Source organism: Parus major, chromosome 5, assembly GCF_001522545.3.
Source record: "Parus major isolate Abel chromosome 5, Parus_major1.1, whole genome shotgun sequence".
Classification (NCBI taxonomy): domain Eukaryota; kingdom Metazoa; phylum Chordata; class Aves; order Passeriformes; family Paridae; genus Parus; species Parus major.
The window spans coordinates 27287066-27312555 of NC_031774.1; the positions used below are offsets into that span (position 1 = coordinate 27287066).

At 36.9% G+C, this 25490-nt stretch overlaps 1 protein-coding gene across 3 annotated transcripts in view; it reads right to left on the minus strand.

The window, feature by feature from the left end:
• Positions 1–25490, minus strand: part of SIPA1L1 (signal induced proliferation associated 1 like 1) — a 134545-nt gene that overhangs the window by 107650 nt on the left and 1405 nt on the right. For 2 of the 3 annotated variants that reach the window (XM_015630772.1, XM_015630768.1), the window contains exon 2: positions 10645–10721. The exons of the other annotated variant lie outside the window; for it this stretch is intronic. The gene's annotated coding sequence lies outside the window, so the exon portion shown is untranslated. The remainder of the gene's footprint in view (positions 1–10644; positions 10722–25490) is intronic. 3 annotated transcript variants of the gene reach the window in all.

Sequence of the window (25490 nt, forward strand, 5' to 3'; positions counted from 1 at the left end):
TACTGTCACAGCTACTGTGCATGTTAAACATACAGAGACACCTCCCTTACACCCTGTTTTATGGGGGAGTGCATAACCACCTTCCCAATTTATGAGATTAAACACTTGGCAATGCTGCTGCAATCCCTGCATGCAGCTCTGACACCAGAGGGCAGGTGAGCCTGTGCCTGTAAACACACAAAGACAAGAGACAGCAGCTCAGAAGGTACAGGGCCATTTTGAGGCTGCTGATATGTTACAACACAAGTAGCAATGATTATTCAGAGTACCAAATTTCAATCAGCCATATGACACTTACATGCAGGCAAGTGCAGAAATTTCTGCAAGAGCAGAAATCTCTCTCACATCAGAGAAAAAAGTCAGATTTGCTTGACACACACCCTTTGATGGGACCAGAGCATTTTGCTGTAGCCAGACCTCTACTATTTTAATTACTAAACCTAACACAGACACTAATTCTTCTGACTTTACAACAAAATACACACCACAATTAAGACCTTCCCTTAGGCAAGATGTGTGCAATTTTAGATTCCCTATGCAGCATCCTCAAGGATAAAATTATTGAAGAACTCCATTGTAAGAAGGGCTGACTGCACAAGGTTGAACAAGTTACATGTTCAGAGCAGCAAACCATGCCTTTAATGAAACTTAAACTTTTCTATGAGAGATAAATGAAGAGACAGAACTCAGATATGTAAAAGATTGTGTTTATCATTCCTTAAAATAAAACTGATTCTCAGAAAAGCATAATTTTCTTTCAGAAAAATTTTAAATACAAGTGGACCTTAACCAACTGCAATCATGCCTAAATCAAAATTATTTAGATGTGTTTCATTATGCATGCAAAGAATAAAATATAAAAACATAACACATTTACATTGATTTACTGGCCACAAGCATTTTGCTCAGTTCCAGTACTGAATAGTAGCTAATGAATCTCTCCTGACAGATGATCATTTCATTTTCATTTTGAAATTCCTCTTTAGCTTTGAGGTTAAAATGAAAAAAAAACCAAACTTCACTTTGCTCTCTACAGCAAAGTTGGGAAAGTTTGTATCATAACTTGAAGTGCTCACTGAAGCTTTCTCTGCATTCAGATGCCAACAGAAGAAAACCCTATTTTTTTCTCATTAGTTGACCCTTATTTAATTTAGCCCTCACACTTTCACCTTTTCCACACATATAAAGCCAAAGTCATTGAATGGACTGGGTTGGAAGGGACCTTAAAGATGGCCTATTCCAACACCACTGTCATGGGTAGAGACACCTTCCACAAGACCAGTTTGCTCAAAACCCCATCCAACCCAGCCTTGAACACTTCCCAGAATGGAACACCCACAACATCTCTGGGCAACCTGTTCCAGTGCCTCACTACCCTCACAGGACAGAATCCAAATACATCTAAACCCAACCTCTAAGTCTGAAGCCCTTACATTCATAAGAAACTTAATTGCTCCTATACACCAGGCAATGTAACCTTCAGCAATGTTTGTTACTGTAACCCAAAGCTTTTGCATTTTCAGTCCCTTTTTGAAGTTACTCCAGCTTTTTCTATTATCTTGATCTCAAGAGTGTTATTCAAGCAAAGACAGAAATCAAATCACCAGAGCAGTTCAGATACTTTAAGAAATCAGCATGCTTAACTGAAAACCACAACTGGTGTAGCTTGTAAAGACATCTGGTTTTCTACATCAATAAAAATCTCTTAAGTTTTGTGCTCTTCAAAACTTCTGCAATTCATTGTGTTCTGTGATTTCTCAATAGCAACAGTATTTTCAAATTTATTACAAATACTTTCATTAACACAAAGTTTTCGGCTCACTTGTTTGTTTACATCAATGTTCAAATATCGTCATTGGTGACAGGATGAAATTAAGGTTTGAAATGTTATTAAGTAAATGTAGGTGTCTCCTTCCTGGAATATTCAAAACATAGTGTCTTAAAAGTAAAAATCAGCAGGAAACCATCATAAAGAGATGTGACAACTAAAAGCATTCTAGAAAAGACATTTTAAATAAAAAGGAAGGGCTTCTCCGACAAAAAGTTCAAGACAGTGGTTTACATTTGGGGGGGTGTGGGGCCGTGCTTTTTCTAGTGAAATTCTAAAAAATCCATACTTTGTTGTCTTTTTTTAACTAAATCAGGTGTTCCATATATTTTTAAAAGTACCATTATTTCCTGCTTGTAAAGAAAATCCTCAGTAACCTACAGAAAAAATAAGAACTATCACAGCTGGGGATCCAACAATGCTATGGGTTGCTAGCTTCCCTAAATGAGTAGTTCTGAGGAAGACTGATTTCCAGTAGAGCTCCTTGTGGATCAATTCACAACATAAGTTATCCTTAAGCTGGAGCCAATGTTTTTTACCTGTGTTCATTATATCACTATATCTATTATATCTATATCTATTATATCTATTAGATAATTTTATCTATTCCTCCCCCAACATTACCTAGTCTGAACAACAGTCCCCCCTCAAGGCTTCCACCTCACATTTTCGTCCACATGGTAGTATTTTTAGTTTCATGAATTCCTGTTACATGCCCTACCTGCCCCATTCAACCTGCCAGCCATACCAAAGGTGCACAAATAGTGCTGTAACCACAACAACAGACATCAGCACATTTAGTGACAGCACGGGTATAAAAGTGAAACCACAAGAGTGTTGAAATAAACAGAAGAAATAGAAAATCAGACAGAACCACAACAAATGTACAACAATATATGACTAGAATAAATTCAAACAGTCCATACAGCAGCAAGTAGGCAACTTGCAATTAGCACAAATGATTATCAGTCTCTCCTTTGGTCTGCAAGTCTGCCGCAATCCCATTTATCTAATTTAAACAATGCTGTAAATTAAAACATTCTGTAACACACACTGATGCCACACCAATACAGAAGTCCATCTCTTGATTATTAAATCATGAGGTCTTTCACAAAACAGAGCTATCTCTTCATGATTAGAAAAATTAGCCCATTTATCTGGCAGCTTGTGGGGACTCCCTGCAACTACCAAGAACTCTTAAGCCTGAGTCTAAATCTGAGTACCTTTTACAAGCAAAACTATCATATACAACACACATACTGTTGTCAGCTGAAGATCCCTCATTTCCTCAAAAAGTTAACTTGAGGATTTCATACAATCTTATACCACTCTCAGCATTCTAGGCACAGAATGTTCCAGAGTTGCTCAACATGCAAAATCTATTAACTGAATGCTCTCAACTCAAATAGCTAGCTCAAGAATTAGATATGCAGACTGTTTAAACAAACAAATTCTCAGTGAAATTTCAGGGTTTCTGATTGTGAGTAAAGAATTCTTGCAGACTTTGGAATAAACAGCTTCTATTGCAAGGCACTTTAGTCTCCCCTCCAAGCAGTTAAAAATGAAAGGAATGTTGTTTATCATCCTAAAATAGCTCTCAGTTAAACACTAAAGTCATCACCATTGGTGAAAAAGACAATTTCAGTCATATGGCACTTCGATTTTATCTTTAAAATATTGCACATTACACAGGTTCTTCCTGCCACTGTATTTTCAAGTTTGACATGCATTTAAAATTCCTCTTCCCATGATTTCTCAATTTCTCAGTTTCATAAAAATATCTCACATCTCCTTGGAAACCTGAACACAGCACAACAAGGACGGCTGGCTCTAATGCTTAGAAGCAGGTTAGAAAAACAACTGCATTCCCTTGCTAGTTAGGATAGGGTTCCACACTTCATTTCTCCTCACTAATCCATCTCACAAGAAGCTGTCTCTCTCCCCACCATTAAACTCCCTACCTGTCTTCTCAGCCACTCACCCAAATCCTATCTACTTCCTCACTGCTCACTTGCACTCACCTTGAAGTTTCATGAGTTTTCTAAGCATCTATGCAGAACATTGTAAGCAATTTAAAGAGACTGGCGATACCCAAGCAATACTCCACTAAGAAGTAATCCTCCCCCTGCAAAAATGGTAAGAATGAAGTGAATTAAAGCCCCTTTTGAAAAGGTATTTTTAATCTTGATCTACATCAGCTGGTTTCTATACCCAGTGCTCTTGATCAGCACAAGATACCAAAAAACCCAACAGGTTTCTATTGTGTTCCATGCCCAGCTGTAGCTGCCACAACCTGTGGCTTGGGAATTGTTGTTTAAATAATAAGGCAGCTGCTGCTACTACCAAAACCCAACATTTGACCACCCCAGCTTGAGAATCTTTCAAGTACTACACTAGTTGCTGTAAGAAAAAGGCATAGTGCTGATTCTCATTTCAGATATAGGACTACCCAGGGAAGCACAGACATCCTCTGAGCCATAAAAAAGGGCTCTGCCCCAGCTATGTAATTGCCTGCAGTAATGTTTCAGGTTTAGCCAACATTTCCCTTCCAAAGCCATCTTCACCATTACAACTTGATTTAAAGCTAAAATTCTGAAGGTATTTCCTAAGAATTAGACATTTTCAAAAGCAAGAAAGACCTCTCTCCCAGGAACTAACTGTTTTCTCAGTCGAAACAAAGTGAGAAATTGGAATCCTCCAGTTACTGCCGTTTAGTTAAAAACCTTACAGAGAGACATCCCAAGAATAACAAGCAGCATGGAAATATCAATATGAGGGGGAAAATCAAGAAGACTAAGATTTCCCCTGCCCTGCCAAGATAGAAAACAATACACAAAAGGCAGAGAAGAATTTTCTCTCCAGAATACCATTAAGAACAAGAGATTACGTTCAACCAAATAAAAGCTAACAAGTTTATCATCAACAAAAAGGGCTGCCTCTTCATACCTCTACCTAGGGAAAACACTGCTAAGGGATATGGGACTGCAAGCCAAAAGTTTAGCAGAATTAAAGGGAAGAACAAAAGATAAAATTACATTGTAACAAAAAATATTTGAATAACAAAGAGTTAGAATAGATACCAAAGTCTTAGAGTCTTTTGACACAAGTCAAACTAACAGGATTGCAGAGGTATACCCCAGAGTATATTACTGTCATAACTGCCTATCGTAGATTTTTTTTTTGCATCATCATCCCAAGCATCTGTTACTACTCCTAATTAAAGACCAGATGGTCTGACCCAATATGGCAATTCCTATGACCCTATATTTATCAGCAGGTGGGGAAATTAAGTTTTGAGGTCTGAAGCATCAAAGCAAGATTAACAAAAACAGATAGCTAAATAGGTTTCAAAGCCATCTGGTGTATGACACTTACTGAAAAAAGTATTCTTGAAGATTTCATACAATGCATTTTCCATGGTCTTTGTACTGAGAAAAACTGGCTTCCACAAACTCCACCAGATGCAAATATGCTTTAACTCCAGAAACACAGAGATTATCAAGATAATAAATGAGTCCTTTTTCATGTTAAACTAGTGAAGCACAGCTATTCCAGCTGTACAGTGAAATTTGTGGAAGTGAAAGTCATCAGCATGCTCACATAAAAGTTAGAGTTCACTTGGAGTATAATTTTCTGATAAGATCATTGCACAAACCAGTGAAAGAAACAACAAGAAAACCCTGCACAAAAAAAAAGCAGAAAAAGGAAATAAAAATTAAAAACACCCCAACTATAATAAAAACCAAAATTCCACTGTATGAAGCACACATCATATACACATCCTTTGTGCACGTGTGATAGGGAGCACATGCACAAACATAACATTTGGCTTAAATCCATTAATTGAAAAATATTCAAAGATACTCTTAAACATGGAAAAATTGATGTAGAAAAAACAGATCAAAATACTATCTCAAAGTACCTTGGGGGAAAGTGAGTTCAATGCACGCAAATGACAGCAATTGAATATATGAAAACACACTACTGACTTAGTTAAATCACTGTCATCCCTGCACATGAATACTCTTACGTAAGGTTAAGACACTTTTCAATTTATGTGTTATTTACCATTTTACTTATTTATCATTTTTACTTCAAGACTGATCTCATTTTCTAAATTGTAGGAAAAAAGACACAAAACATACATAAGTATTTTTTACAGTGGATTTATGATTTGACATTTCACAGCATGGACACACAGCTCTGCACCTAGGCAAGCTGAAGAAATACTTGTTTCAAACCAAATGATTGCCTACAGATTTCTGTATTAATCTAAATATACCTGCATTAAAGTATTGGGTAATATTTAAAAAATGGGCCTAATAATGTCGCATTTCTGAAATTATGAAAAGAATTCCAAGTGAGCTTTAAAACAAAGTAAACAAAACTAATGCATCCAAACCAGAAAATTTTACTGAAATTCATAAAAAGGGAACTGTTGTGAAAACATAAATGCTGTGATTGCAGATTTCAAGAGTTCAGTGTAGGTATAAGAAAATAAAAAGCCCTGCATCCATCACAGACTCTTCTTTCTGGGAGCAGAAGCACCCAAGCACCTTTCTGACAGCAGAATACATCTTCCCCATAAAGTTTTCAAACTGACACTGTCTACCACAGTTCTTAGGTTACCCAGGACAAAAGGAAGCCCTATAGATGTAATCAAGGAAAATAAACATCTGCAAAAGGGAGAAAAACAAGAAGTATCCAGCACATTATTTCAGTCTTAAGACTCTTAAAAATAAAACAAACATCCATACAACAATTTCAAACTAAAAAAATATCACCTTCCTTTATAAATCTTCCATTTAGTATAAAGATCACTGTATGTTAATGGGATTGTGTCCTGTCCCTTCTGTTGTTTTTTTAAGGCTTTTGGAGGTTCTCCTCTTGCACAGACCAAATGTGTCAGTTAAAACACAGTTATGCTGGCACACACAAAATTCTTATTGTGTCTCAAACTGGCACTAGTCTCAAAGGGTAAATTTTACATACGTTTTATATCACAGTTAAATATAAATATTGCTCAGGTGAATTAAGTCCATATCTATGATTTAGCCTACATCTTACTGCATTTGCAATTTTAAAGGACAAAACCTTTTATGGCTACATTTTTACTCATAAAAAATTTAAGTTCTCCAATTAAAATATTTTCCCTGTGGATATGGTAATTTTTAGTCTGTACACATGAAAAGAGCTATGGTGATATGTTGACAGGCACCTGAAAGACAGCCAGCCAGTAGTCCTTCATAAATAAGAGAAGAAATTATTTTACAGTGATAATATAGGAAAATATCCATAGAACAGGAATACTTGGTTATACCCACTTAGAATCACTGCAAATCTGACTGTCATAGTACAATGATGAAATTGTTTTCATTTTCTATAACATTTTAAAATGCTGCTGCTAAGCATCAAGGAGGCACATGAGGTGGAATTGTTCTTATTGACCCCTGTTTTGAGCATTTGATATAAACCTACCATATTCAGCCTCTGCAAGTATTAAACACAGCTCTAAGTACTGGAAGTTTAATGACAGGCAAAGCAGATCCACCCCAAAACTATATAGGAGCCTGACTGGGAAAAAAAATCTTATAAAAATAAACCTTATAGTAGCAATTTTTACTGGCTGTTGTTTCAGTTAGATATTCATATATTATTTGTTACAAAAATACATTCAAATGCCTACATTTTTTTTTTTAATGAACTGTAACTGGATGATTAGATGAAACTGATGGTAAGAATTAAAACTGGGGAAAAAAACCAGCATTGGTACAAGTACGTACAGATGTTTACATAACGGAGGTGGAAGAAAAAAGAAGCTCTCAGTTTTCACTGAATGCATTTAAAAAAAACCTTTTGTAAAATCATCTCCTATTTCAAATTCCTTCACATAAATTACTCCCTGTAGTTGTACATCTGAAAATCAGATCACTTGAAATACTGTGAAGTCTCTTTATAAAAATATGAGCAATTAAGCCAATAATTAGGGCTTCAACTTTTTTGTCCCTCATGGCATGGATGGGTTGTTTTTTCTGTAGATGGGACAAAAGGTCAAATGATTTGTGTTGGGCGCTTCTATTTTTTGTAGGTTTCACCATTGAAGGTTTGTGCAATCTATATGCCAATAAAAGCCTGATGAGAATTTTAGAATTTCAATCGTATAGAAAGCAATAAAGGTTAGAACTGGCCTTTTTATGGTACTACTGATATGAGTATGAATTTCTTACACCTACTTTCATAACCACAGGACAATTCCCTCTCAAAGGATTGTTAGTACAGATAATCCATTTTTGTCCTGGTTCAAGTAGTCTGCAAATTATCTTGATTTTTAGCAAGGCCACCTAGATGCATTTTTTAACTATAGGTGCTCCAAAAACTCTTCAGTTTCTTTTTTTATGCAGTTACATTATAGTAGATGTAAAATCCTTCCTATTAGCAATCCAGACCCTGTTTTTAGTACAAGACGAACATTTCCTTACTCTTTTTCTACACAAAACTTAGTAACAAGAACATCCACTATTCATTGAATGAAAAATTCATTCACACAATTCTTTCCAAAGATTAGCACATGTACAAAAACACAGTTGGGTAAAAGTCATTATTGAAAGGTAAGGACAAAAACAGTACAAAACCACAGATGTTTCAATCCAGCCAAGAATCAATCCATTGCCACTGCAGTTCCCAACATCTTCACATTCAGACCTGCATTCCCTGTCACAGTGGATGTAGGGCTGTTATTGACTTGTGATCCCCATAATCCCTCCCAATTTACCAGGTCAACAGAGACTCCTGCACCCCATTTTTTCCATGCCAATCCCCGTAATGCCAGCTGAAGCAGCCCGGTTTGTGTCTAACCCAAATCCCTCTTTCCAAATTTTGGCCCTTCTTGTATCCCTCTCCCTTTGTCTCAGCATGGCTTTTCTGGCTTTCAGAAAGAACAAAGCTATAACCTGGGAAGGTGAAAAGAGAAAAACCTTTCTCCAGTGCATGTTGCATGTCCTCAGCAGGTCCATGCCCTCAGAAAGGCACTGCTGTTTTTTCAGATAAACACTGTTATTTTCAATAGACCACAGACAGGTCCTAGCAGAAGATGTCTCCTGAGCACATAGCATCTGAGGAAACAGCAGATACCTACATCACCACACATGCATGCAAAAGGAACTAATGATGGTACCAGACACAGCTCTCACTTTTAATTGCCTCAAGTCCATGGAATTCAATACTTCATCTGAGTAGTCCCCTAAAATATGTCGCACCACAGAATTTCTGAGCATTATTTTACGGCAGGAGAATAAACAGTTGACTTCTTCTAGACTTCTATATGTTTCTGCACTACAAAACAGCATCTCTACTCTGAAGCTGTCTAAAGGCCTCCCCATTGATCTATCCAACCTGTGTGAGGACAAAACAGACATTGACATCTCTGAGGCCACAGAGGGGGAGCCCACTCTGAGCCCAGAGCTGCAGTTTAACATTACAGCTTCAGCCCACTTGGCAGCTGGCCATTGCCAGGAATGGGGACACTGAACCCTCCATTCCCATCTTCTCTATTTCTGGCCTACAGTCATCTCCTCACATTACAGGCACACTCAGCTTCCAAACCAGTTGAGCAAACTTTAGGATATAGTAAAGATTTTAAGAATGCCTTTCAAATAGGAGGAGAAAAAACAAATATAAGTATATAGAAAACTCGTGGCTCAACTAAACTGAAGTTAACCTGCTTTAGAACCTTTAAAGGAATGTCCTCTTGTGAGGGCAAAATACATATAAGGGTCAACTTACCCCACAAATTCCTGTTGCATAGCTATTTGTGAAGTTGCTTATTTCCCTGAAAATGTGTTTCTAAACTGGGGAGAAAACTCTCACAATGTCTCTTAGGTGAGCTGAAGCAGGCCTTGCTACAAACATACATAGTCCTTTATCCATACTGTACCATCTGACATTACACTATGAGTTTCAGAATAAAGACAAAACACAATGTTTAAGGAGTGGGTTAATGTACAGAATGTGTCCACAATGTGAAACTCCATATTTCTAGAAAAGCTGACAACTGCCCTTCACAGTATTCCTAACTGAAGAAACAAATCTATAGTTCAGCAATCTCAGTAAATCCCTACTTCCACAATTTAATGGTAAAAATGTATTTAAGTGAAAATAAAGGCCTCACTGGATGCCTGTCTTCATAAACCAAGATATTTGCACAGAAATGGATAACCATACTCCTGTGATGATGTAACTAATTTGAGACTGCTGGCAAACAAAGTCAATAGGCAGCTGAAGTCCCTCCTTTTTCCTCCTCCTCCTCAAAATTTCTAAACCAGAAAACTAAATCCATCCCTTAACTCTTCCAGTACAGTTCTTAAAATCCAGAGTGAAGCTTTTGGCTTTCATTCCAGTAGTTATTCCCAAAACACAGCTGCAAAGTATAAAAATCAATTAATAATATTTTGATACAAAACAGCTCATCCAGACGCTACACAGGACAGATTTACTATTCTCATCATTAAATAAAACATTCAGAAACCTCCAGAGACTTGTTTTTCACAAATGTTGACAGAGACAAGTACTGCTTTTATCATCACTGTCTAAGCTTATAATAGAAGTATACTATTCATTTCAAATGACCAACGGAAAAAAAAGTAGCTTCCCTGAGCATCGATCAGTACTCTCAATTATGAATCATAAAAATCATACTAAGTACAAAAAGCATCCAGTTTTTAAACATTTCAGACTTCTCTTCACACCCACATTACTATTAATGCATTCCACTAATTTATGTTTTGAATTTTATGTTCATAGAGAAGACCTCTACTTACAGAAAAATGGTTCCTCTTGAAAATACCACAGGCATTTGAAGAAGGATACAGGTAATCTCTCTTCAAAGAAGCAGCAGCTAGTAAAACAGAAACAAAATTTAACAAAATATACAGACAAAATACTCTTGTTCAGAGTTAACTAATTCAAGACCAAAATAGCCAACGAGTTGGAGAATTATATTCCTGAATAAAAGAACCTTCCATTGAGAGCACCTGCCACAAAATCTCCGCAGTATCAAACTGCAGTACTTTTCTAGAAGAATGGTCCAGGCCATCCAGAACTGTTTTAACCCAAACAAGTAATTCCTCAGAACCTCCTTTTGTTATTCATTGCTGCTTACAAATCGACTCCTCTCACCTCTCCTTGTCCCAGTGTGTAGCTCCTTTTTCTCTTAAACAGTCTCTGGCTTTTACAGTCTTTGCTCCTCTCCTCTGAGAGCTTGCTCTCTGTGTCCCAGCCTAGCATCTTCTCCTTCCTTTCCGTTCTTCAGCCCGCTGGTATTTGAATCACAGCTGCTTCCTCCCTCCCTCCCCTCGGCCCTGGATGCCAGTAGCGGCGGTACTGTCAGGAGGGAACAGATTGTCCCTGCACTCCCGTTCTGGAGAGTCACAGCGCCAGGAGGCCGCTAGTGCAGAGGGAAGCTGTGCGCGAACACGCGCTCGGCCACGGGGGAAAGCTCAGGTGCCTCACCAGACCCTGCCAAGTCCCGCCAGTGTTATCAACTGGGAGTCAGGCAAAACAAAGGTCCTTCACCAAACTTAGCTACCAGAACAGTAAACCGCAAATGAGTGTGTAAAATCTGACCAAGCTAAGAAGTTTGGTCAAGTTTGTTTTGACAACAAAAGTTTGAATTGGGACAGTTCCTTCACAGTACAACCACCTCTCTCTAACTTCCAGGTGATGGGACTGCTAGAGCTATTCACCTAAACTGCAGAGTAAGCTAAAAAAAATACTGGGTATTTTTCCTGCACTGCAAATCCCAAAGTTGACTAATGAGTCAAGATATTGAGACTAACATTTCCAGAATGGCAGTTAAGGCAAACCATCAGCCTGTGCAGACTTGACTTGCAACAGTAAGCTACAAACCTCAGAAAATCTAAGACTGATAAGCAACTCTTGCCTTTGGCTCCAGAGGGAACAAGGCTGTAGGCAGTCAATGTAAAATATGCTACCTCCATAAGGCAGTGTCATTAAGAAAAGGATAAATTCTAGGCAGTAAAACATCCCAACACAAATCGCAACACAACAGCTTCAAAAGTTAACTTTTGACAGTAGGATAGTTTTTGCAAATGCATCAGAACCTGTACTGCAACACAAGCCACCATGAAATATTTGATTTATCTGAACTAAGAAAAACACCTAAGAGATGCCTTCAGTCTTTAACAAGGCAATGCAAGTGCACATGCTGTGCATTGCAGTTCACACTTCATGCACCCATCCTCTCCCACTATTCCCAGGTGAAACACCCTGGAACAACCATCAAATCAGCAGATGGGGAAAGCCTGGACCACCCCTTCCAAAAGCACATCAGTTTAAAAAAATTCAGTGAATTAACATGCAGAATAAGCTTGCTTTTTTATTTATTTTTTTTTATTTTTTTTCCATTTACAACTTCTATTGTGTAAACTGCCTACTTTATCCTGCAGTGCTTTTGGTTTTGGTTTTTAATTTTAAATTTTCTTGCAACTTTCAAGGAAACAGAATAACCAACAACTACAATTTCAGTAGCACACTTAATTATTTCAACAGCTGTTCATAAGTGAGATTACTTCCATTAACAATGGGAAAAAACATAAATAGAAAAGAAAAAGCAACTTTTAATGAAAAGTACAACTTTTTCCACAGAATTCTATTGATTTAGGTCTAGCAATTATTCTTTTTAGCAAATATCCTTAAATTTCCTTTCCCATCGAAACAGGCAAACTAATGTAAAACTCTGGTGGAAGAACCACACTGTCAGTCCTCCAGCCATTTGGAACTATTTTCTACTTGTTTTGCACTTAAAATGCCTTCCCAGACATGATAGATTAAACAGAAGCCCATGTGTCAAGCAGAAGCTATCACAAAACCTACATGGAAAAAAACCACTAAACCAGATTGAATTTGCATCTGTTTGTCTTCCATTCCTCTTTAATGTCTTGAATTTACCAGTACAGTCTATTTCATAGAACTAAACAAAGGAAGAGGTACAATACTTTACTTTGGAGCTGGGTTTTTGAGTGTTCTGTTCAAGCTGTGTAATTGGCAGCACCAGTAAAGGATGTCCAGTGCTGGTTCAGTAATTCACTAAGAAATTCATCAAATAGCCACCATCTAGAAAGAGTCATTAGTGATTTCTGCATCAGCTCTGGTGTCCACAGCTTCAGCTCTCAGCACACGTAGCTGTGTTATGGTCATTTGAACAGACATTTTCAAGCAGGGTCCTTCACTAAGTGGCTCCAGCCAGGAACAGGGGGAGACTTACCAGCAAGGCAGTGCCAAGGCCCATGTTACAGGGTACATTTATAAGATACAAAGCAATAATTCTTTGTTCCTGAAGCTACAGCTAGTCTGCTCAAATGACAGCTATAGTACAACAAAAATAGTCATAAAAGCCATTCGTTTGTATGGTGCTTTATATCTTTGCACGCCAAGAACCTCCTCTGTGCTCTTTTATACTGTTCTGACTAAGGCAAGAAGACCTTTAAGTCAGTCCTAGTCTTGCCCAGATAGGAACTGCAGAAAAACACCATACATACAAGTAGGTGGTTAGCAATACCAACACAGAATTAGCTATTCCCTCCAAGTCTTCCTGAGTGAAATACCAGTCCAGCAGAGCTCTGCAAGGTGTCTCTGGGGGCGGTGGGCTACAAATCACACTCACAATACAACACAGGACAAGCATTAGCTCTTTAATTCTGAGAAATACCAACACTGCTCTCCAGTTCATTAAGAATGAGTTACTTAATGGCAGCTTTTCAATAGCATGCTGGGTTGGACAGCCCACGCATTGATTCTGGATCTTACCCAGGCTGCCAAAGCCTGCAGAGATGACTAAAATTGTGGTGGCACATACCATTGCCAGCCAATTTTAGAATCTGGTCTAGAAAATGAGGGACCCCAATATTCTCGGGATCTACAAGGAAAAGGCCAGAAAGTTAGCAGAGTAACACTCAAAATAAGTTCTCCTTAAAAAAAACTCAATCTGATGTTTTAATTAGAACAATTAATGCATAGATTAAGCCAGCTACTTACAATAATGTACACTAGGATATATAAAAGAACTAGTCTAAATTATTTCTAAGGTATTACTGATTTACTTTGAGGACTAGTAAAAGACAAGGATCCCAGAGCAATATGAAACAGGGAATATGTCTCATAATAATAGTAGGGAAGTGGGAAATTACTTTTGTGGCAAGAAAAACAATGTAATTCTGATGGTTAGAAAGATTTGGATATATTGCTGGGGAAAAGAAGAGGGATTTAAGTTACGGGACAATGATAACTGATGGTCAGGAAACCACAAAACAATATAATGTTCTCTCTTCAGTAGGTGTCACTTATGTAAGTTCAACTACTGTTCAACATAACCTGGAGAATATAAATGCAAAGTTATTACTGTAGATAAGGGTGATTACTGGAAAATTCACTTTTAGAAAACCAGTGGCTCAGTATAAAAAACAAACCAAAAAAGAAAGGATTTTGGGCTGGTCCAGCTAGAACTTGACCTGCAGCAGATTGCATTTGGTTTATTAATTCTGGTGACCAAACACGGGTCCCCTTGAAGAATCTGCAAATGACACCAAACTAGGGAGGTGGTGGAGAGGGGGAAAGGGAGCAGAAGTTGCAAGGAATATGAAGGAGATGATCCTGATTCCAAGTGAGCTTAAGAAACCAGGAATTCTAAAACACACTTGATAACATCCATGCAAGTGAGAGCAAAACAAAATACCATAACTCTGAAAAAGATCATTAAATTAATAACCTACAAACATGCAGCAGCCGCCATATTAACAGTAATAAAGTAGCAAATAAAAGCTAAACAGGATCACAGACTAAAGAGCCATAAACCTGATACTCATCTTGAAAGCCAAATACAATTTGAGAAGGTGATAAGACTACTGAGTACATGAGGTTAAGCTGTTTCAAGTCTAGTCAACACCATTGTCCTGGCATTGAAATACCACATACATCATTCTTGTGTATTCTACAGAACAAATTCTAAAAATCTACTTCTAAGATTACTAAAAAGAGATTGATAAAAAATGGAAGAAAAAATTGTTCAACTTGTTATTTTAGTTATTTGACTTTCCAAGGGATGCCTTACCTACAGTAAATGAAAAAAAAAAGCAGTCTATATGTATGAATTAGTTTTTATGACTTATTTTAGGTGACAATGTACATGAAAAGATTTCTCCTCCCCTTCACCTTCCCTCCACAAATAGAAAAATTCCTTTCAAGTTCAGTTTCCTCTTTTCTTGGTCTTCCTATAACATTAACACGTAATTTTAAAAATAGAATTAATTTCATACTCAACAGTACTACTGATATTTGTACTAATTCTACTTGGCAATTCACACTTCACAATTTATTTTTAATACAGTTCAAATTTTAAAACAAGGTTCAATGTGAGGATTTTTTCCTTCTAGACAGCAGTTGCATTCTCCAGCTGGTATCATACACTGTGTTTATACCATTAATGTAAAACAATTTAGACTTTATCAACAGTTGTGTATGCACACATTTGTTTTGGCTCTGTCACACATGTATTTTAGCTCTGAGTTTATTTTTCAGCTGTCCAGTGAAACAGCAGTAAAATTCTAACTCATACTTGACCAAAATCAGTACTTATTTAGGTCAGACAAGCTCTGAGCAATTACTACAGCTTCAGTGTCAACAGCACATACCAAAATATGACACCACCTTTCAGACTTTCAGAAACTCTTGTTTAGATTTTAGATGACCACTATGTCAATGCCTTCAGTAACATTTTTTTTCTGCCAGAAATTTAAGAATAGTACATTATTCACATATGCACATTAGTTTCTATGAATCCATTTATTGAAACTGAATGGCAAACACACACACACTTAGAGCAGACAGAAAGCCACCAACAGGCAGCAATCCTCTTTTCCTTTAAAAATACAAATGTGTATTTACTAGTTGAGAGATCTAAAAGCCAGAATAACATAAAAAAGCTGTCTGAAAACCCAAGACTCCTTACATATCATACTAAAATATTTGCTGAAGGACAGAACAGGACTTTGATTATATCTCCAGGGCCATTGCAAATCATCTGTGAAACCAGACTGTGAGGCCTGGATCCAACAGTCATGCATGACAAGAAATGCAAAACTCCTCCACTTGCAGAAAGAGCACCTGCAGTACTGCAAGAGGAAAGAAGGTAACCACTGGCCTATGTACAAAAAAAAGTGCTATTTCTCTGATACTAGGGACAGAATGCAGTGTTTTGAGATACACTAGCTCCCATTTTCAGAAACAGAAGTCAAAACATTCCAATTACCTATCTGGATGTATGGCAGATTCTGTAAAGCTTTAAAAGCAAATCTTACATTTGCATTTATAGAGCAAACGAAGAATCTGGCAAACAAATTAAAAGCAAAACATAGAACAACACAATAGAAGTAAAACAAGTTAACCCCACAGATTAGTTTATCCACACGAACATGGCAGTACCATTACAACAAAAGGGAGATAAATGCTATTGAAAATAGGGAATAGCAATGATATTACCATTGCCTTACAAAAGGCTGACCTCTCTCCTAACATCATATTTTCCACCAGGAAACAATTCCCAAAACTATTTGTGTCCTACATTTTGTTATTGTTTGGGAACTTGTGAGACAGAATAAACAATGGTAAGCTCTTAATTATAGCAACGCTGATCCTACTGACCAACAAGTCTTCACAACCACCAACTCCCAGGTATAAAGAAATTTGTGAAGCCCCTATGCCTTCAAAAGGCAAAGAAGTACTTTATGCAGACAACCCAGTGATTAAAAGAGACAGTAGTATTATTAATCTGTGGCAAACCAGCAAATTTATGCTCATGGCTCTTAGTCTAACACTTCCATTTTCAGACAACACATTTTCTACGTATCAGGTTTATCCTTAAGAATCCTCTCTCTTAACCACAAAACACATAGAAAACAGAAAACCATTGTATTAGAGAATAAACAGCTGTCCAAACAGCTCCTGAAGTCCAGAAAATAAATCCTACATCATCAACTCCATAGAACTTAGGTTTGCTTTTTGTTTTGGGGATGGGGGTAGGTAATGGTCAAGCTTCTTTTTTAAATTATTTTGTTAGAATAAAGACAGTTTTACATTGGATCCTTTATGACAAAAAAAATTCATTACTGTATTTATAAGTGGATATCTATCCAAATACAACAAAGCTCCATCTGGTCTATATGAAAAGCACAAAATATTGGTCTGTGTGTTACATTTTATATTACAATAAATTACTCCTGTTCTTGCCTGATCTTGCCAGATCTATCATTATGCTGTTTACTCTTATCAATACAAATCATGCATTAGAAGACTTACTGCAAAACCCCTCAGACTTAAAAGGGACTTAAGAAAATAGTTACTAAATCTAGTTGATGATAAAAGATACATTAGACATTTGAGATAAAAAGGAGCTTTTAAGCCACTAAAACCAGGCAAAATATTTCTCCGAATGACCACCCTCCAGTATAATACAAAATATACTATTTAATGCAAAATAAAAAGTAATGTCTCTCTATACCTTAATACATGTAAAATGTATTAAATATATTAAAACACATTTAAATTTAAATATATTAAAGCCGTCTACACTTAAATACATTTTAAATTTTGGTCCTATGAAATTCAAAATAAATCCTGTGCACTTGTGTATGCTCCTCTACCACTAAGTACAAACACATTTTGACATAGCTGTTTCTGATTTTTTTGTACTACTTACTGCTAAAAGCATTTCAATATAGCTCTGTGATTCCTTGTCAGAAGTAGTTACTGTACAAACACTATTTTTCAAACACTAAATGAAAATGGCAGGCCTTGGTGCATTTGTGCTACAATAAACTAGTACTATATGCCACAAAGTTAACAGTTAACTGTAAAAAAGCAATCAAATACAGATTAAATAAGAAAAATATGAAAACTGTTTTATTTCAGTCCATTTGTCTAGTTATAAAACATTAAAGAAGGATATTTTTAATTCATTCAGCCATGATCAGGATGATCCTGAGCTACACCAACAATCCAAATGCCAAGCAAGATGTACTGTTTCAACACCTCACCACTCAATTTAGAACAGAAGCATAACCCCTGCAAAGGTATTAACAGAAAAAAAAATTTTATAGGTAAGTTGTATTTTCAGTTGAGATTACAGAACATGCAGTAGTCTCTGTAAGGCTCACAGCTAGAGCACCAAACCCAAACCTCAAGGATTGTTTTTCTTTGAAAAAGGGAAGAGAAGAATGTCAGCTCTTCACAGCTTACCAAAGGACAAGAAAACTTTTTATTTCTGCCATAATGGAATTCTGGACAAAAAAAAATCTGTCAGGAAAAAACAAAAGCAGTAACAGTAGTACTTTGGTCACAAAAGAGCAAGCAGCTTCTGTAGGACCCTCATGTTTTTTCTAATGGTAATATTTGTTAACCCCTTCCGTACCAAAACTTCAAAGTACATATTAATACACTCTTGCAATTTCCCACATGCAGAGTAAACTTCCCTGAAGGTTTTCTATATTGATTTGCTTCAGAATCTACTTATTCAAGGGAAAGGCTAAATCTCTGTTTTCATTTAATAGGCAAAATTAGAAAACAGCTTAAATCCTGATTATATAAAAACATTAGAAGAAGGTCAGTCACAATCCTCTTTGCTCTGTAAATGAACAATTCCAGAAGTGTCCTCAGAGCACCGAGACCATTTAGTTTATTCCCTGGGGGCTCCTCTAGACTCAAGGTATGTAACTGCACAACTACCCTAGGAAAAATGAAGAGCCATATTAGTTGGTGAACATGTAACAGTTGAAATAGGTAACAAAAATGCAGTAGGCACACTTCTGGACATGTTGGTAGAGGTATTATTGATCCAGAGTAAGCTTAGGAAAGTTTAAGCCTTAACCATGAAAACAGGAGCCCCAACTCCAGAATCTTTTTACATGCTGCAATGCCTTATAGCTCTGAAGCACCCACTGTTAGGTGACTGTACCACACAGATAATCAAATATAGAAAGCAAACCCATTAAAATACTACCTCGCATTTCTCAATTCCTTGTAGAATTCTTTATATTGAAGAGTATGAAAATCTTTGAATCCATCAAATTATACTCCAACACTTATCAAAAAACAAAAAAAACCAAACCAGTAACACAAAACCAGCACCCATGCACTGACAGCATTAGGAATTATTCTGAAAAGAACACTGGTTCCCTATCATATCACCATGTAAGATTTCTGCCATCAGTTCCACATGCAATTCTTCTCTTCCCAACTGAAAAAAGCTCTTGCAAAATTAGGAAATGAAAGAGAAAGAAAACAAAGAGCAATAGGTACTGGATTTCCTGATTCAGAAAGTATTGAGATGGAAGACATTAAGCCTATAGCTACAAATCCATCCTATCTTCCTGCATGTACATCTGCTGCTGTGCTCTGACAGATGGAACCTGTGGAGAGGAAACATCAATTTGACCAAACAGAGTAAGCTAACTGCAACACTGGACTTCTGGATGAAGGTCAACAGTTAAATTTCAGTGTATGAGAAAATGGAGCCAACTTGTCCAAATATTTAACCAGCTCTTCAGAATACCTTTGTAGTGTCTCTGAAGATGGTTGGGAGCCTCAACATTACCTTCTATATCCAAGCCATTTTAATAAAAGCAAAGCTAAAACCCACAGATTAACCTTTACTAATGAACAAAATGACAACTGCTTTGCAGAATAATCCAAGAAAGAGCACTTGGCTCACAACTTAATTCCACAGCAAGACCATTAAATAGCCACTGCATTTATCTGCTCTTCTCTCTCTCAAGTTTTTAGTTTAATTAAATGTACCTCTACTTCCCTTTTATAGTCAAAAACAATACAAGGAGCAAAGCTCTCCAAGGTACACATGTCTGTCCCCTTATACTCCCTCGCAGCTAAGCATGTACATGTTTAAAAAAATGCTATAAGCTGCTGATTCTGAATTAATCCCAGCCACGAAGTCCTCAGGCTTTAGCAGTTCAATTTTGCAGTTCATCTCTCTTTCACACAACCCTTCCCAAGAGCAACTTATTTCAGAGAAGAGAGGCTAAAACAGTTCTCCCTTCTCAGAGGAGGGAACAGTGCTCTGGTTCTCAACTTTTCAACATTTCTGCTCACCAAACTTCTGCAAAGAGCTCTAACCTAAGTATCAGAAGGAAGAAAAAGGGGAATAAAAAGACCAAGATATACTGAAGAAAATAAATGCCCAAGAACAGGAGAGAAAATATAAGAAAAAAGAGCAGGGTAAGAAAATAGAACAAGAAATAACACAAAGAAAAATATTACATTAAACAATGATTGTTCAGTGCTTCCACATAATCTGAAAAATTATAACCATACTACCACAAATATATACAAACTTACTGCACCTCTGGTTTACAGGCTTTACAAACACATTACACAGCAACAAGAGGAAGCAAGAACAACTGTGGCTAAGGTATCACTATCACACAAAGAAATCAAGGTCTTTAAGAGCAATGCTACACCAATAATGACAAGATTAGTTAAAAAAAAAAAAAATAGCAAAACAAGGGGTTGGGGGGGAAGAGAGAGAGAGAGAAAGATGTTGACTTCTCCAGCATTTCTTGTGTCACAGCTACACATCCAGAAGCACGCAAACACTTGCAAGCGTGCAGGACAAAACAATTCGGTCCAACAATCAGCTGAAGAAGCAGTTTTCCTGCTTTCTTTTGTGTGCAGATGGAATGAAGGAACTAAAGGCTGGTCAGGCCAGCATGCTCTAGGTGTAGCCTTGACCACTGGCACATCCCAACACTCAAACCTCACAAGCCTCACAAACTGTGACACTGGTGTGGCTAAAGGAGAGGGCCATTCCCACATGATCTCACAAGGTTTGCATGCACACAAAATGCCAACAGCAATAAACCCAAAAATCCACCACGCGACATCCCAATTTGATTCTCAACTTTAAAAGTCTTTGCCACCCTAGACTTGCCAGTTTAGAGAAAATTCTCCTCTTGAATTTTTCTAATATACATATATAGATGCAAAAATGTAGCTTCATGAGATTTAATGACGAATCTTGCTTCTTCTCCTTTCATTTTCTATTGGAGACAAGCAGGCATCAGAGAGATTGCAGCTCAAACATATAAAGCTTCTGTAAATATGCCATGCATAAAGCCAAAGCTGATTTTTCAAGTACTCTGATAAATTAGAAAATTTAAAGCTTCCTTTGTTTTAGAAAAATTCTATAAATTGTAAAAACTCACTGAAATAATGTATTAGTTGTATTAAAGGTCAATATAATAAATAGCATAGCTTTGAGGTAGAGAAAAGGTGTGTATTAGAACCAAGTCTTGACATAAGGAATTGATGGAACGAAGTAGTGACTAATGACAAATTCACCTACATATACAGAGCATAAGACTAAAGAGATTAACATGCTAAAAAATCTACACACAGCAAGATTACTAGGAAGCACTACTTATTAATTTCATTATTATTACTGCTACAAAGACAGTTGAGACTCCCTTCTTCCAAGGAGTCAGATGGAAAAGACAAAGGGTAATGGGCACAAGCTGTTCCTGGGAAGATTCCAATTGGACACAAGGGAAATTTTTCACACTGAGAGCCATCAGCCACTGGAATAATCTCTCTAGAGAAGTAGTGGATTTCCCAACGTGCGACATTTTTAAGATTTGGAAGGACAGAGTGCTGGGTCATTGTGTCTAAAGAATTGTGCCTTTGCCAAGAAAGATTGGCCTAGATAATCCCTGAGGTCCCTTCCAACCTGTTATTTTATGCTAAAACTATACATTCCCATTATGATGTGTATAGACATGCATGCTATGTTTTATACATAAAAAACATGACTAATGCCTAATGCTGATGGGATCTGTAAAGCTACTGTCTAGCAGGCACTGATCTTTATCTTTCATCAAATGGAGCAGCATTAAGTTGTGGGTTTGCATTATGCATAAGTAGTGAATACAATTAGGCTGAAAAGCAAGCCGATCTTCTCTGATCTCAAGTGGAAAGTGTGAATTGTGATCTTCACAGGTGACAGCTCTGAGCATCACTCCAATTTACTCATCAGCTTCCTTGAATCTGTGTACCCAAAAGAAAACTCGAAACACGTAGCTGTGGCTAATCTTAAACCACTAATATTTAAACAAGCGAGAATACCAATTAAGAGAGCAAAGCAGTTATTTTACTTTGTCTGGCACAGAGAAGCTCGATTTTACAGCTCAAGAAGAGTACAGAAAAACTGGAGGAAAAAAATTAAAATGTATATAAGAAGAGAGAAACCAAGAGAAGGAAGGAATTCAATCAAGGAGAATTATAAAAGGACACCTTTAGCTTTTAGGTAGATGGAATCATTTAAGAATTGTTAATCTCTGAATTGCCAGAAACATTGTTCTTCAAAGCTTTTTACAGAAATGCTGTGCTTCAAGCTGATGCATCTGTTCTGAAGCATGAATTTAGGAAATCTCATGGTCAGTGCAGTTGTAGTAGTAGCAGTTCCATGTGTTCTCAAAACATTTTACAAAGGAATAACATATTTTGCTCTCTACAGGCAAAAAAGCAGGTAAATAATCTTAGTAGTCCAAATTTTTCTGCTCTATTGTCTCTTCTGTCAAGGGTTCGCTGGTTTTTGTTTTTTGCTTCTTTGGTTGTGGGGATTTGATTTTTTTGGTAGGGGAGAGAGGGACTGTTTATTTTTGTTGCTTTGTTTTAGTTTGATTTTTTGTTTGCTGGGTTTTGGTGTTCTATTAAGTACACGAACTTACTGGGGACTTCTTGTGCTTCACAGATGCCAGGTCTGGTTAATGTCTCCAATTTATTTAATTGCTGATTCTTACTACTCACCTGAACCAATGAAAATATTGAACTGCAAAACTGTATTGCTATTCAAGTTTAAGAAGCATAGCACAAGGTACTTAAGCAATGTGCAAGCTGAATAATGCATAAAAATCAAAACACAACAATTGCTCGTTCTTCAGCAGCCAGTCCCATAAAATGTTAATATACCAGAATCAACTGCTAATACAGCAGAATCAGCTGCTTTTCTGTTTAGTAAACAGAAAACATCTTGTTTATTAATCAGTATACAAATGTAATCATACAAAATACTAAGTACATACTAGTTCTGAGTTACACTACTACCAGCTTAAAGGGAGAGCTAGGAAAAATTCACAGAATAATGTATGTATTTAATCTTCCAAGAACTCTCCACATTTATACAAGCTACAGAACTCAGTTTTACAAAACCCTCAATTTCCAGGGCACAGGATTGCAGTGATTAAGCATTCAGACTTGTAGTCAGCCTCAAAGAGGCTATACTAAAATCCATGCTGTTAAATCCTTGCAATCATTTTTAATCCAGGCTAGGTAGATTAATGCTAACTTGGGTGTGCCTAACCATTCTGAAATCAAGAAGTTTGCAGACATAGCATGCCTCATTCTTGGCCTGCCTCTTCAACAGGTGCCTCTAACAGTAAAGAGTGTGGATCATTACAATCCATACTATTAAACAATCAGTCATTCTGGACTAAGAAAAAAGGTGTCAAAGCATAAAACTCTCACCAGCTTAGAGATGGCCAAAAATTAATGGGATCCAGGCTTTCCTCTCTTCATTCACTCATATACACTTATCTTCTGAATATCCAATTCTTTCAGTCTCATACACAATGAAATGAAGGTGAGACTCTTGTTATGAACACCCATTCCCTACTAAAATGGACATATTTAGCTGTTAAGAATATTATCCAGTTTTGCTGAAGGATCTTACTGCAATTCTCCAGTTCTCTAGTACATTAATTAACCTGTCAACTATCATATACCCCACTAATTCACCACAATGTTTTTAAACATAAAAGAACATAAAAATAGACTAAGCACTTTCTACTCCTTTTTCATTTAAAGATAATTACTGCAGTTATCATTGCAATACTACAGTACAAAAACATTACACAAGGCAGTCACTAACTTGGGAACATAGATGCATCCAATACGTCTGTTTCCTCTGACTCACAGGTGCATGTGTGCACAGGTACATGCATTCAAAATATGTATGTGCAGTCCTCAAGGAACACCTTCCTTTCTTTATAAAGAGCCCAAGACTGTAAGCACTAATTGCATGGGCTCTTCCTAACTTTCTTCAGACTCCTCAGGGAAGAAACTTGAACTGCAAATCTACGCAGTCCTAATAACAGAGATCCTTTGTATAATCACCAACTAAACCTTGGGGAAAAAAACTAAGACCTGCAAAATGTAAGGAACACAACTCCGTACAACTCTCCTCCTGGCCATTCAGAGAAACAGTACCCAAATAGCTCCTGCCTTCCTTTGCAGGGAACACAACACCATGTACTGTTACACAGATCCCTGTGAAAAAGCAAGAATTCCTGAGGCAAAACCTTTCCCACCTCAACCCCACCCCCACCCAACAAGGCTTTATTGCTAGTGAACAAATGAAGCCACAGGACTTCAACCTCTCAACAGGAAAAGAATAGTACAGATAAAACCAGCAATATATAACTTAAAGTCAACATCAGCCACTTGCACACAGTGGCCATCTCTTCTTCTTCACTCCCCACAAATCCTTTTCATTTTAAGTTCAGGTCAAATAAGCAATCTGATGTTAAGTTTCATGCAGAATTTTTGAGTTTTATTCTGCCAGTATCTACAGAAGAATATGGTGAATTGACAAAACTGAGCTTATGCTGCTGAATGTTTTGCACCTAAATATCCTTAGAAATCAAATTAAGATTCCCTACTTAAAACAAACAAATATCAGCTTTATTGGAGTGTGATACTGTTCCTTAAAAAAGCTGCTTGTTAATATGGTTATGTTCAACATCCAACTGTAAAACCTGCTCAAGAATTTCAGTAAACAAGACTGGGTCTATAAGACCATGAGCCCACACATTCATAAAAAACCAGCAACCACAACTGTTACTAAAATGAATTAAATTAATTAGGTTTTAAGTACAACTTTGTATTACTAGACTTGCTACAGGCTGAAATTTAAATATTTTTAAATTCCACAGAGGTAATTTTTTTTAATTCCACTGAGAAAAATTTCCACTTTGAACAAAAATGGTAAAATGTGTATAATAAAAAGGAATTTACCACCTTCAGTGTTTCAGTGGTGTAACATGGTAACACCACTGGCAAAATGAAGTTTAATTACCTGATCCTTCTTTATGGAAAGTGTGTGACAAAAACCCTAGACTGTGGAATCCAAACATAGTAGGGGGAAAAACTACTCATTTACTTTCCACCAGTAAGTTAAACTTTCCAGTAAGTTAAACTAATAACTAAGACTGCTCTTACTTCATAACTACTCAAGACAGACCTTTTTCACTGTCCATGCCCCACTACAGTGTTTACTATCATGATTCTTAAATAGTCTCTTAGGACCACAAATTTTATATGAAAAAAAAAAACCAAAACAACCTTTTGTATGGTGCAAAAGACATGGACACTATTTTCCCCTCTAAGGTAACTTTGAGAGCTATATATCAAAGAAAACCCCAGTAACAATTCTCTGTAAAAATCAACACTAAAGATGATGCCAAATTAAAAGGTAAAATGACTCATGGGAAAAGACAAAATAATTAAAATAGCCTTTTCCAAGGGCTCC